Raw genomic sequence first — 13,622 nt, forward strand, 5'->3', positions numbered from 1 at the left:
TTAGTATGCATTTGTTGAGATGTATATTCCTATCTTAATTCTCATACTTTGCCAGTCTTGCCTTTACTGCATGTTGGAAACACATTGCTACACTTTGGTGGAATATTTTTTTTCTTTAAAAATTATACTTTGCATTTAACAGTCTGTAAATTGGGTTCAGCCAGCAAGTACGTACACACAGAAGAATACAGCAGTTCATGGAAGTATTCATTCCCTTAGCTGTACAAAAGTGTGTGCTTTGATATTTTTTTTTCTTTAAGAATTCCAAGCATATGAGAGGATGATTTAAAAAATGTACCTGTAAGTAATACAGAAGTATCACTGGTCATTTTTAGTAAATAATGTGCTGGATATTTCACTTGATAGTGCAACCATCACCACCCTCCCCAACCCCCACTCTGACTAGGGTGAGATGTCTGGCTGAGGTTCAGCCATCTTCTATGTGCAATTAATATTATGGAACAAATTAAAATCTTTTACAGTAATTATGCCAATAAATACTTCTCTAGCTTGCACAAACTGACTTCATGTAATTTATCTGCTACTTAAGTTAATGCAATACTAAATGAAACATATGGAAATGAAAACTTTTTGTTTTGCTTTCTGTACAACTACATGACAAAGTAGTTGTAAGTTTTGAGGTTAACAGATGTAAAAGTGCATATTATTACTTTACTCATACATATGTTAGATTTGCATTTATACAGAAAATTATGTTAGTACATAAATATTCCAAATATTTTATATAGTTGCAGCTCTGTGTACAGATATGTTTGTGCTTTCTTTGCATTATAACAACATTACTATTAAATGGATTAAATATATATTTGAAGGTTCACATAGTTCTTCTAGCAAATACCTACAATTATTCAACCTTCTTATTGTTTATTTTTTCAAACTTATATTTAATATGACCCCCCCCAAAAACAAATAATACTTACTAGAGACTTTTGGCCTGCTCACCACTAAGTGGCCAGTTCAGTCTGTCAGCTGGTTGAGCCTATGCTTCTGTTGGTCATCGTATCTGTGGCAGCACTGTTGGATGCAGTAGGTGATCCCTGTCAGGGATGACAGGTGCTCACCCAACTCTTGCCATATGTCAGTCTTTTTCCATTCATTTTCTCTTGTGCATATCTGATTCTTATCCAAGTAGGATTCCCTAAGGTGGACCATTATCAGGGTCTCCTTGTCTAATCAGCTTGGAGTATGATCTTGTGCCTTAATAGGTGCTGCCATCATTTGAATTGCCAGAACCAGAATGATGAAAGTATGAATAGGGCTGTGGTTTACAGGTTTAAAGCCATTCCCCCTGGAGCATGGTTTAACCAAAATTGATTTGTCACATACATTTCTTTTCAAAGAAACACATTCTGATTTCATTCACATGGGGGATAAAAACAGAACATCATGTATTCATGCTGTACAGCATCAGTTATTTATTTATTTTTTGGAAGGAGTGTTAAAGAAATACACTTTCCTACGTGCATCATACCAAGTTTTACTAAATGTTGGCTGGTTTCAGGTGAAAAGGTGTATTAGATGATGTTAGATGGGCAAAGATTACACTTTATGGTTGTGCAGACAGTTAAACATGACTTTATTTTTGTCTTTTCTAAATAAATTCAGCTTTGAGCTTATCTGAGGTTATCCTCACATTCCCAAGGCATGATGGAGAATGAGAAGGACTGCTGCAGACTCTGCCAACTCACTACATGACCCTGAGCCCATGTTTATGAGCAGCAGGGAATGATTTATATGTATAAATGGCTGCACATATTAATTCAATTCATACCATTAAATTTAAAAGGGACTAATTTGCACACAAAATGCATAAGTGGTCCTGAATTTATGTAAAACTATTTAATACCACCATATTAACTTGTGATTACTTTGAGTTATGCAGCAAATGATATGGGAAACTACAGATGTCTAAAGTAAGAAAAAATCATAAACATATTGAAATTTAATATGAAAGACTTCAAATGATATAAAACTAGTGAATTACCTTGTGGAAATATTTATCTTACTGATATGATGGACATATCATGGCTTTAGTGAATAGTGTAAAGGTATCACTTTTAATTGGAAAATCATTACAGCAACAGTGGAAGTGATTAATGATCACAGAGGAAAAAAAACATACTTTGGTATGATTTCGTGATTGTGCATACATGTGTGTTTTAATTGTGAAGTACTTATGCAGTAAGAATGTGTTGTTAGCTGAACATACATGTGTCCTTGCTTGAAGATTTCTGAGTGTTACTGAAAAATGAAAAATGATAGCATCATGAATATGTGAAAATGTTAGGGGCTAGAGGAAGGCTGAATCTGTTAAAAGTGACTGCTTCACTGTTTACTGTTGTAAATGTATTTATGTTACTGCAGACATTAGTATAGCACAACTTTACTTTGCTGGACTGAGATTTTCTGTATGTGCATAATTATGGGGTTTGTGTTAACTTTTTTTTATAGGAGGAGGATGGTACGGTCATTTTTGTGTTGTCTTACTGATTACATCAAAAGTTTTTTTTTTTTTTTTTTTTTTTTTTTTGCGTATGACTGTGGCTGTTTTTTGTTTCATGTGCATTAATGATACAAGACAAGGTCAAGGCAAAGAAAGAACAACATCAACTGTGAGGGAAATCACATCCTCGTGGCAGGCCTGAAGACATATGGGAAACATTTCTTTAGTAGAGGGGGCCCAGACAAGCTGAAAGGGATAAGCCTGGAATCCTGGCATCAATGCAGTGCATAATGGAAATCACAAACTGACACAGAGCAAGAAGGGGGCAAATACTAAGGTAGGACTTCCTAGAAGAAAGGGAGGACAGAATGCAGTTGCCTATACCAGTACTAGGTATGTCATCCAACAATTATCCCATTAATACCAGATTTTAGGGATGACTATGACACAGAAGATGATGATACTGGAATAGTCAGAGGTGGTGTGGATACTGGTTATTTAATCCTTAGCTCAGAAAGGCCTGTTTAAAAACAGTACAGTAACATATATTTATTCAGAGAACTGAATGCTAACAAGGAACAATTACATTAAACACATTACAATTACTATTAATAGAGGAACTTTCCACATCTGCATAGAATTTTTCTTTTTTTTTTTTTTTTGCGTATGACTGTGGCTGTTTTTTGTTTCATGTGTATTAATGATACAAAATAAGGTATCAATGCAAAGAAAGAACAACATCAACTGTGAGGAAAATCACATCCACGTGGCAGGCCTGAAGACATATAGGAAAAATTTGAAGTGTCCCATGCACCTCCTTAATAAGTATACAGTAGTGTTATTTTATTAGTAGTGTTTTCAAATATTTTTTTACAGGGTCAGCAGCAGAACTAAACAGCTCCAGTATATCAATAAATTTGGAGGATACGAGCAGCAGAACAGCTACTGCAGATGATGATGATGATAGTTATATTTATGAGGCAGCCTGAAGAAAGTAGCACAGTCTTCCAGTTTAATGGTAGGATGTCACACCCCATAACACTTTAGTGAGTCGGCAGGAAGTCACAGAGCAACACAAAGTGAAGCACATACTGACATCACATGGGCAGTATGGGGAGAACTCATGCACTTCTACTGTGGTATCTTCAAACCTAGACAAATACTTTCAGGATGATGTCAGTCATTCAGAGGTAACAGTGTCTACAGTGACACCTTTACAATGAGAAGCCATGCACAGGAATTTCCTACAGCCAGGAAATAAAGAAAGCATTGACTACCCAGCAGCAAATGTGCTGCAACATTGTTAGGTCTCAGACCACTGTTACATAGAGTCAACTAGAATGGTCAGAATCCACCATTGTAAATTTAAGGATTTCCAGCACTACTCGGATAATGCCAATAATCACACTGATGTACAGCATGGTGGTACACCATGTGTGCACCAGTTAAGACTTACCAGACTTGAGCAGAGTCAGTCTTGGAAGGAAAGGAGGACAGTGTACTGTCCGGGTGTATAGGGGTAGGTCACATGACACAAGTACTTCTTAAAGTACTGTAATTAGTTGAGGGGACCAAGTACAACAGATTTCAAGCATGCCACATCAGTGTTCATATATATGACTAGCTGAACTTATCATTCAGCGTCTTGATCTTGTTCCCAGAGCACTGTCGGATCAATGTCTGTAGGATCACCTGCATCAAGTAGGTCAAGATGTTGGACCAAGTCACCATCCAACTCCTATGACAGCCCTATATTTATATACTTGTCACTTTTACTTAAGGCTTACTGTCACTATATCCGTTAGTCACACCTCTCAATGTCTTAGAACAAGAAATCTGGATAAAGCAAAAAATAGCAGGGGGGCAAAGGCCCCAAAATAGGGGCATATTTTAAAAACTGCTCTGATCAACTTGGAGTGTTGTTAATATAACAGGATGTTTGTTAGCATGTATTCTCTGAATGATACGTTAAGTCTGAAACTAAAATGTATGTCATTTAGTGATTTCAGTCTTCAGTGATTTGCCAGAAAACCAGAAATTTTATGAGGAACAGAATAAAAATAGGAGGTAAAAATCTGGACATTCTGTGAAAATCTGGACAGTTGAGAGGTATGCTTACTGCTGAGTAGGTCACATTTACAGCTGAATCACAAACACAGTCTCTGAAACTGCAGAGCCACCGACAGAATCAATCAGTTCCCACCAGTAACAGGATCCGACTCTTTTGCTGATGAACCACAAATGATGCCATGATATCATCTGAATATTACAACTTTTGAAATGCTAGGATTTTTGTTTGTTTGTTAAAATGTTAAATGTTGCATTTGTGTTCCTTAAAAAAATGAGAAGGATTAGTTAGATCAGTTTACCAGCCTAGAACAACACTTAATTTTCTACTTCTTGCTAAAGCAAAGGTACAAGTACCAGTACAAATATGAAATGCTAGAGGTTAGTGGTTGCACCGAGTCTGAAAAGGATCAATGCATTTATGTTAAAAAATAATTTTAAATAACTGATAAAACAAGAGCAAAGTCTTTCACTGAGAACACCTGCACCAGAACAGCTCCCAGATTCTAAAGACTGAATTCATGTTCAAAAAACAAATATTTGAAAGGTTCTAGCTCCTTTCCTGCCACAAGCATAAACTGTTTTTGAATCAACCACAAGCTCTGTGAAATATCCAAACTATGAGTCGTCGAATGATTTAGCAAAGTGGATTTTGTTAGTCATATCAAAGACAATGAACGTATTTGTGATAAAGGAGACAGAAAACTGAATAACTTGAAACTGATACTCAAAATTAATAAAACAACAAGCTGGCACCAACTATCATCATCAAAAGCACGGACACTTCATATAAGCTTTCATTCACTTTAATAGACGTGAACTTCTTCAGAATAACCATCTACCCATTTGACAATGTTATATAACCTTTTCAAAAAGTCACACGTGAAATTTCAATAAAAATTTAAAGAACCAACGAACAATAGTCAATAAAAACATACAAAAGCTCAAAAAAAAATTATTTCCTTGACATAATTAACATAAAATATAAGAAAGGTACTTATGCATGTAATAATTGTAGGCAATGTAGGTTTGTCAATAACACTTCGTCTGTTCATTTTAAACATATCAACAAAACTATTTGGACTAAAAGTTTTTATGACTGTAATAGTAGTTTGATTGTTTATGTGGCTCAATGCCTTTCCTATACAGGATTTTACATAGGGAAAACTGTCAGATGTTTTAGAAGAAGGCTATATGAACATCAATTAGCTATAAAAAAAGGAGATGACAAAAACGCATTAGCTAGACATGCTAAAGTATGTCAATCTTTTAAGAAATTTGTTTTTTCAGTTATTGATAGTGTAGACTGTAACGTATTTTCTGGTGATTTTAAAACCAGATTAGAATGCAAGGAAAAAGCACTTGGCAAATTAGTCTAGGTGCTGATAGAATGCCAGGCTTAAATGAAGTTATTAATTTAAAATGTTTTTTACAATATATGTAAATTCAGATATATATTACATTTTTAGTAGTTTATGTTAATTATGTCAAGTGAATAGTTTATATATATATATATTTTTATTGAGCTTTTGTACGTATTTTTTTATTGACTATTGTTCGTTGGTTCTTTAAATTTTTATTGAAATTTCACATGTGACTTTTTGAAAAGGTTATATAACATTGTCAAATGGGTAGATGGTTATTCTGAAGAAGTTCACATCTATTAAAGTGAATGAAAGCTTAAATAAAGTGTCCGTGCTTTCCTGATGATAGTTGGTGCCAACTTGTTTTATTCATTTTTTTTATAAAAGGAGGCAGAGTTACAAATCTGTAAAAAAGGATAATAACAGCCTAACCAAACAAAACTACTTGCAACTTACAAATCAGGCCAAGAGACAAACCAAATGGACAAATAAAATTACTTTCTCAATACTCAAAATAGACAATCAAAAGATCCCCAAAAGTTTTGGCATGCTATTAACTCTCTCCTAAAACCAGGCAAAACTACCAGTCCTGCACCCAATTCCACCAATGAAAATAAGGACATAGCCTCCAAATTTAATCATCATTTCACAGACTCTATTTTAACTCTATCCTCACAACTACCCAAAAACAACACTACATATAATCCAAACAAATGCCCTGACAACATCCTATCCTTTACCCTCTCACCTGTTCCAACCTGCACAATTAAGAAACTCCTCCAAAAACTGAAACCTACCACCCCTGCCACTGACAACCTACCAGACAACATCCTAAAAATAGCTGCTGAATCCTTATCTAATCCTATTTCTATTATTTTCAATCGCTCCATACAAGAAGCATCTATCCCACAATTATAGAAGATATCACATATAATTCCACTTCATAAAGGTGGAAATTCATATGAATACTCAAACTATCGCCCCATTGCCATTCTATCTCCCTTATCTAAAATACTCAAAAAATGTATACATTCTCAAGTGATGCGATTCCTTAATGTACACAATCTCCTCTCACCCACACAGCACAGCTTCCAGTAACACCACAGCACAACAACTGCTCTGCTGTCCTATACCAATATAGTAAACCAACATAGAAATAACAAGTTTGTATCTGCAATATTTTTACACCTCTCCAAAACTTTAGACATAGTCTCAAACTCCATACGACTAGATACCCTGGCTTCACCCCTTCTGCTATAGCATGATTTAAAAGCTATCTATCTGAAAGGCAGCAATCTGTCCAATGGCAAGGTGTACTGTTCCCTTTACTCCCAACTAACATAGGTATACCCCAAGGCTCAATATTGGGCCTACTCCTTTTCTTCCATATTTACCAATAATCTCCATTTCACCACACAGCATGCTTCGTTTGTACAATATGCAAATGATTCAACTCTAATCTGTTTTGCCCCATCACTTACCACTCTTCAACAACTCACTCATGACTCCTTTACCTCTGCTGAAAGGTGGATCACTCAGATCCAACTCATCCTAAACCCTAACAAAACCAAATTGTTACTTTTTATCCCCAACAAAACCATGTTTAACCCTCTATCCTTCCCTATCGTCTCCAAAATTGGCAACATTATCTCTCCCTTTGACCACATCAAACTTCTAGGTATTGAAATGGATAAAAACCTACTCTTCGATGTTCATATTTCAGAAACTATCAAAAGGTCCTTAAAAAATGGGAACACTATATAGACATAAGAAATTCCTTAGAAAACAAGCATGAGTTACCCTAGCCCAAACTCACCTATTATCTACTCTAATTTATGCCATACCTATCTTTACCCAAGTCAGAAAACTTGACCTTACCAGACTTAAGTCATGTTACAATAAAATTACTAAGTTCGCTAATAACTCCACCTTCAGAACCCACTACTGCCAGGCTCTAAAGGAGCTACAAATGGCTAGAAGTTCCCCAACTATTTAACTTCTATCACCTTGTCACTGCTTTTAATGTTGTAAAACATCCAGAAAAAACCCCAGCACTAGGCCAACTCCTCACCCACTATAATACCAGTCTTCCTCTCCACTCTTCTGACAAACCACTCCTCTTTATCTCAAGAGCCAACAATACTGCAGGAAAAACACTGTTCTCTTATACCACAGCTAGATACTGGAACAACCTCCCCTCTGCTCTGATTTCTGCCTCTACTTCCTCTCACTTTAAAAGCTTGCATAAATCACACAATGAAAAACTGGCTATGTCCTTGCATTACATAATTCCTTCTGCTTTTTCACTTCTATACTACAACTACTGTAATTTTTATGTTTTACAGCTGTTGTTTTGAATACCCTTACTGCTGATGGAAAATTAATATTTACTGAATAATTATGTTTACTTATGCTTATTTCTGCATATATATCTATTGTATTCGCTTAGCTTATACTGTATTTTTTATTCCTCATTTATGTTTTTTTCTCATACTGTTTTATCCTTTGTCTCCCATATTGTTTCTTTCTTTCATGTTGTTAATCATACTGTTTAATTGTACTTCCTGTCGAGCTTTTCACTCCAGGCCTCCGCTGAAAATGGACTTGTGTCCAGTCGGACCTTCCCAGTAAACAAATGCAAAATAAAAATAAAAAATAAAAAAACTATATGGGGCAAGCAAATGAAGGAATGTGATGAAGTGAGATCATATTAGGCAAGGATATTTAATTTGCTGAAAAGGGAGACATTTATAACACAGCATTTGTTGCAGAGTTTGTGATAAAGGAGACAGAGTTACAAATGAAAGTCATTTAAAAGAAGTATGTTGCCAGACTTTCATTACTTGAATGAGTGGGAAGTATACACCCTCTGGCAGTATTCTTAAAACTATGGATCCATTTACCTTCGGATAAAAACACCATTTTGCTTGACATATGCAAAATGCACATGATTTAGCATACTTGCAACTATCTGTACAGAATTTTCAAAATCCGTATTAAATCACCCTACAACAAGAATCCATGCTCCTAATACCCTCCATCATTTTATCATTCAATCCTTTCCTCTGTAGCCACTTTGTGTACATTGTGCATCAAGATCATCTCTTCACATCCTTAGTCATTAACAGAATATACATGCCCAGGATCTCCAGCCTCTAACTCTACTGCAGACTTTTCATATTTTTAAGCATCGTCTTTTGAAGAGTTTGTGCATTTTCAAAGCCTTCTTTTTTATATGATATGCAGTTTAATTACAAAAATATACGGCGTAATGTCAGATGACAAGGACAATCATATGGGCTTGGCAAATGCAGAATTCATCACTGCCATTTCTGAATGCAGTACAGCTGCTAATAAAATACAAAAAAGAAATAAAATCACAAAGATGTGTATTGTTTCATCTGCTGAAATACGAGTGTTCAATCTGTAATGATTTAAGCACTGTTTTTTTTTTTTGAAAATTGAACAACAGGGGAAATAAAGGCAAATACTTGATATTTTGTACATAAACAATGCATTTACATTTCTTGCAAGCAATGGCAAAATTGGACAATATTATATTAAGTAGAATGGGTGTGGGAGTACAGCCCCCCATCAAAGTATATGCAGGTGATGTGCATCCATACCCCACATAAACATTAATTTAGGCAAATGTCTGCTTGTAAAATTCTGATCACAAATCTGACCAACTGGTGATGAATCCCCATCATCTTTTTGGGATATTACATCATGACTTTCATTTTTTCAGGTTATGACCGATGCTGTGATGTTAAACAGATTTTAAATATGCTGGGCATCAAGTAGAAATGAAAACGTAGCCATTTTATACTGTTACATGCTAAACAACCAAGTAAGCAGAAGCCTAAAAGGGAAGAACAGGTGTAATATTTTATACAAAATATGGGAGAAAAACTAGACATGATTAACTGAATTTTACCGCACTTACTGTTCAAGCAGTTAAAATACATTTGCTGAAAATATTTACTTAGCAATATGCATTTATCCTGACCAGGAACAATTAAAACAGGTATCTGAACAAACATGTTATTAGCAAGTGTTTTAGGAAAACTGAATGTAAACAGTTTATCCTGACCAGGAACAATTAAAACAGGTATCTGAACAAACATGTTATTAGCAAGTGTTTTAGGAAAACTGAATGTAAACAGTCGAATAAGTTTCTGATAATTCCAATATTATGCAATTTACCTTATTCAAATTATCAGCAAGTATTGGTATACAATAAAACATTTTAATCATTATATTTATCAATACAAGTGCTAAATTCTTAATATATTGTAATAAGAGCATTTTTATATTTATCCATGTTGGGATAATGTTTTCCCTGTCAAGTTATAGATACACGGCATGATTTAGCTGTAGAATGTCTACTTATCAGAACTAGATCATGGAAATATTCTAGTAATATTTCATTTTTAACAGTGAAATTTTTTCCAAGAAATAGTCGGGTAATGTAAAATGAAATGCCAAATCTGTGAAACAATGTCACTATTAGCATTAAGAAGCTCCCAAATTAATGAGCTACACTGGGGCTAAGTTAAGAATATGTCATTTGTATAAAAACATCAGCATGCCGGGTATACCTTGACACAATGTAAATTAATTTTAGTGAATACTCATTTGCAAAAGGTGGAAAATACTACGAAACTTATATTGTCTCAGAAGAAAATAAAAATACTTCTATTGATGCACACAAACACGTATGCATGTATGACTGTTCAGTGTTTTAGAAATATGGAAACACACTGAGAATGTATGTCAAGCAAACTATAATGACAGTATAAAAGGCTGATGGAATGGGATATACAGCAGTGGTATTTTATTCTGTTGTCAAATAGAAGCTGATTATGTGGTTTGACAAGAATTCACAAAGAATTCAGTGAACTGTTTTGACTTGTAATCTTATGAAATGAATTGTGTTTTGAACTGTAGCATTTCTTAAAGGTGAATATATTCTGTTATTTTGCTATAAGTCATACCCCATGAACAAAGATTAGTATTATTTTTTAGCTGTAAACTATATTGAGATTTTAAAAGTGAAAAACTTCAGAATTACGCATTCTGTATTTTAATTTGTCATTGAATACTGTAAACTCATAAAAAGCTGGAATCTGTTAAATTAACTTGGGTAATTCAAATCCTGGCCTGGATTCCTTGATCAGCATATTACTTACAGTGACATTGGGTAGATAAAACAGCACTGCTAAACAGGCAATAATAAATCGGTACAGAGTCAGGAGGCTCATCACCGTGTTACAGGGATGTGGTTGAAGTGAAGAGAAAACTTTGTAAATGAATAAAAGCAACACTAGTGAGAGTCTATAAAGAAAGGAAAAGCTTTGGTGGTGTGATGCTGCTTATTGTGAAAACATGAATAAGAAATGCAGCACATAGCATGAACTGTCACCCATGCAACAATTAGCCAGTGCAACAAAGAAAACAGTGCAGGAGGTCTTACAGACTAGTGAATGAGTGCCTATCAGACTGGTTACCTTATTATTTCATTAAAAGGGATGGAAAGAGCAATACAGGGAAGCCAGAAATATGTCATAACAACCAGATGTACACACACACAGTGGGAATGTTGTACGGTAATGCAGACTGGGAGGAAGCTACGGTATTTTTTCACGGAGAAATGTGGATGAATGGAGGATGAGGAGGACAGGAACCAGTGGCACACAGATATAAATGAAAGACTTCAGACAAACATGGCCAGATGCGGCCCACAAAGAATGGAGACACAAGGTATGCATACACTGACAAACAACATGTAGACAAATGGCTGAGGATAGGATGGGATACAGGCCAGCCTAGACATGGAACATTACTGAAGCTCTAGAAAGTGATATTTCGGGGACTGGGTGAATGAAGAAAATTGCCACATCCACTGGTGGCCTAATGATGTGTACCAGATCTTCTAGTGAGTCTGCCAGCCATGGCCAGTGACTAGGCAATATACCTTTCTTCAACAGAACCCTCCCCAAAATAATCCCCCATACCTGCTTACCAGCCTCACCCATAACCTGGACCAGGGTGGCAATAGGTGAAAGCTGATGCATTTGTAGTTCAGGTGGAGCATGGAAGCCTACAGATGGGAGACCAAATTGATAACCCTGTCACTTGTCACTAACAATGGTAATGCTAAAGTAATATGGCATATATAAGCTAGGAAAGGACATGGAAACCATTAACCTTGCAGTTCCTGAAGTTGTAGCAGCTTGCTGCTTTCCTTACACACTACCTATGCTGAACACTAAAGAGATAGGCATGCTATGACATAACACATGCAAGTGCAGGGATATGTAAATGACGGAGCAACTGTGCAGCATCAAGCAAATCTGCAAGCAAGTGGAAACCTTAAATAATGTCCACAGCCCAACACAGAACAGCATGTGTGTGTTTAGAGAAGTAAGAAGCAGTCGGTAGTGGTGCTGCAGAACATAAATCTACACTTCTGCAGTTATTTACAAATTATCACAGACAGTTCCAAAAATGCTGCTAACTGCAGTGAAGCAAACGCTTTGGCAGTTCTAACACAGCAACCCAGGGCCACAATACTAAAGTAGTATTCACAAAACACATGCAATCAAACTAAAAAAAAAAAAAAAAAAAACAATCTGAAACATCCTGGGATATGTCAGATTTAATAGAAGCAGAGAATCAATAGGAAACTTATTACAAAACAGCAAAACCATATTAATTAAATGCAGTAATGTTCACGGTAGACAAAATAAATGCCAATGGTGTCATCTGGCTCTTCAGTGCCTAACCTCTGCTTTCCAGATAATAATCGCAGTGTGATGGCATTGCAAGTTACCATATCATTGCCTGAACAACTTCTCACCAGTATGTGGGAGGCTTGTAGCCCTGGAAAGCAAAGTAGCTTGTACTAGGCATTCAGCTTCCTGAAAGGACCTGCCAAGGGTTCCAACAACCATTCCCTAAGTTGGCTGTGTAGGACACAAGTCACAATTTTGTTTGCCTCTGCATACCAGGTAGGTGCTTTTCACTGGGAACTAGCATTGTCAGCCATCTGCACAAATGTATAACAAAACAAAATGATAACATGAGACTCACTTCCCACACAGGACTTAGAATTTCATAGTGCCACATAGATGGGCATGTTTCATACAAAGATGATTTACATGAATGTCTAGGTATGCCTGGAAAGCCAGTGATGTGCAGCTATATGTGACACTGGTGTGCTTCAGCTATGTATAGCAATTTCTCATAAATAAGGTGAAAATGGTACTTATTAGCAATGTTAATGTGGGACCAGCCATTTTGGATGCCAAGTCAACTTTCAAAGAAGAAGAATGAAAAAAAAAGTTCTTCTAGCATGGAATCAGCAGTTACTCAAAAATAGTCCACAAGAGCTAAACAAAGATCTAGATCAGTGTGGTAAGAAACATATTACATATGTATGTATGCATGTATCATCATATGTAAGAATGCATGTATGCATCTATTTTTGTTGACTGGAATAGTCCGACTGGGTGATATGTCCATTTCCAGTGGAGGCCCAAGGAGAAAAGTTTCACATTAAAACAAATGTACATAGATGAAAGATTTAAAAACATTCAAAACTATATCATCCATATATAATAAGAGAGAGGGTATTATTATTGTATTACCTGCAGGCATTTCAGTATGCTGTCAGTTTGCTTAGGAATAAGCAGAAAAGATAATAGCAGCATAAGATTACTAGT

This window comes from Protopterus annectens, chromosome 16.part0, assembly GCF_019279795.1.
Source record: "Protopterus annectens isolate FY-2018-M chromosome 16.part0, PAN1.0, whole genome shotgun sequence".
Taxonomy (NCBI): domain Eukaryota; kingdom Metazoa; phylum Chordata; order Ceratodontiformes; family Protopteridae; genus Protopterus; species Protopterus annectens.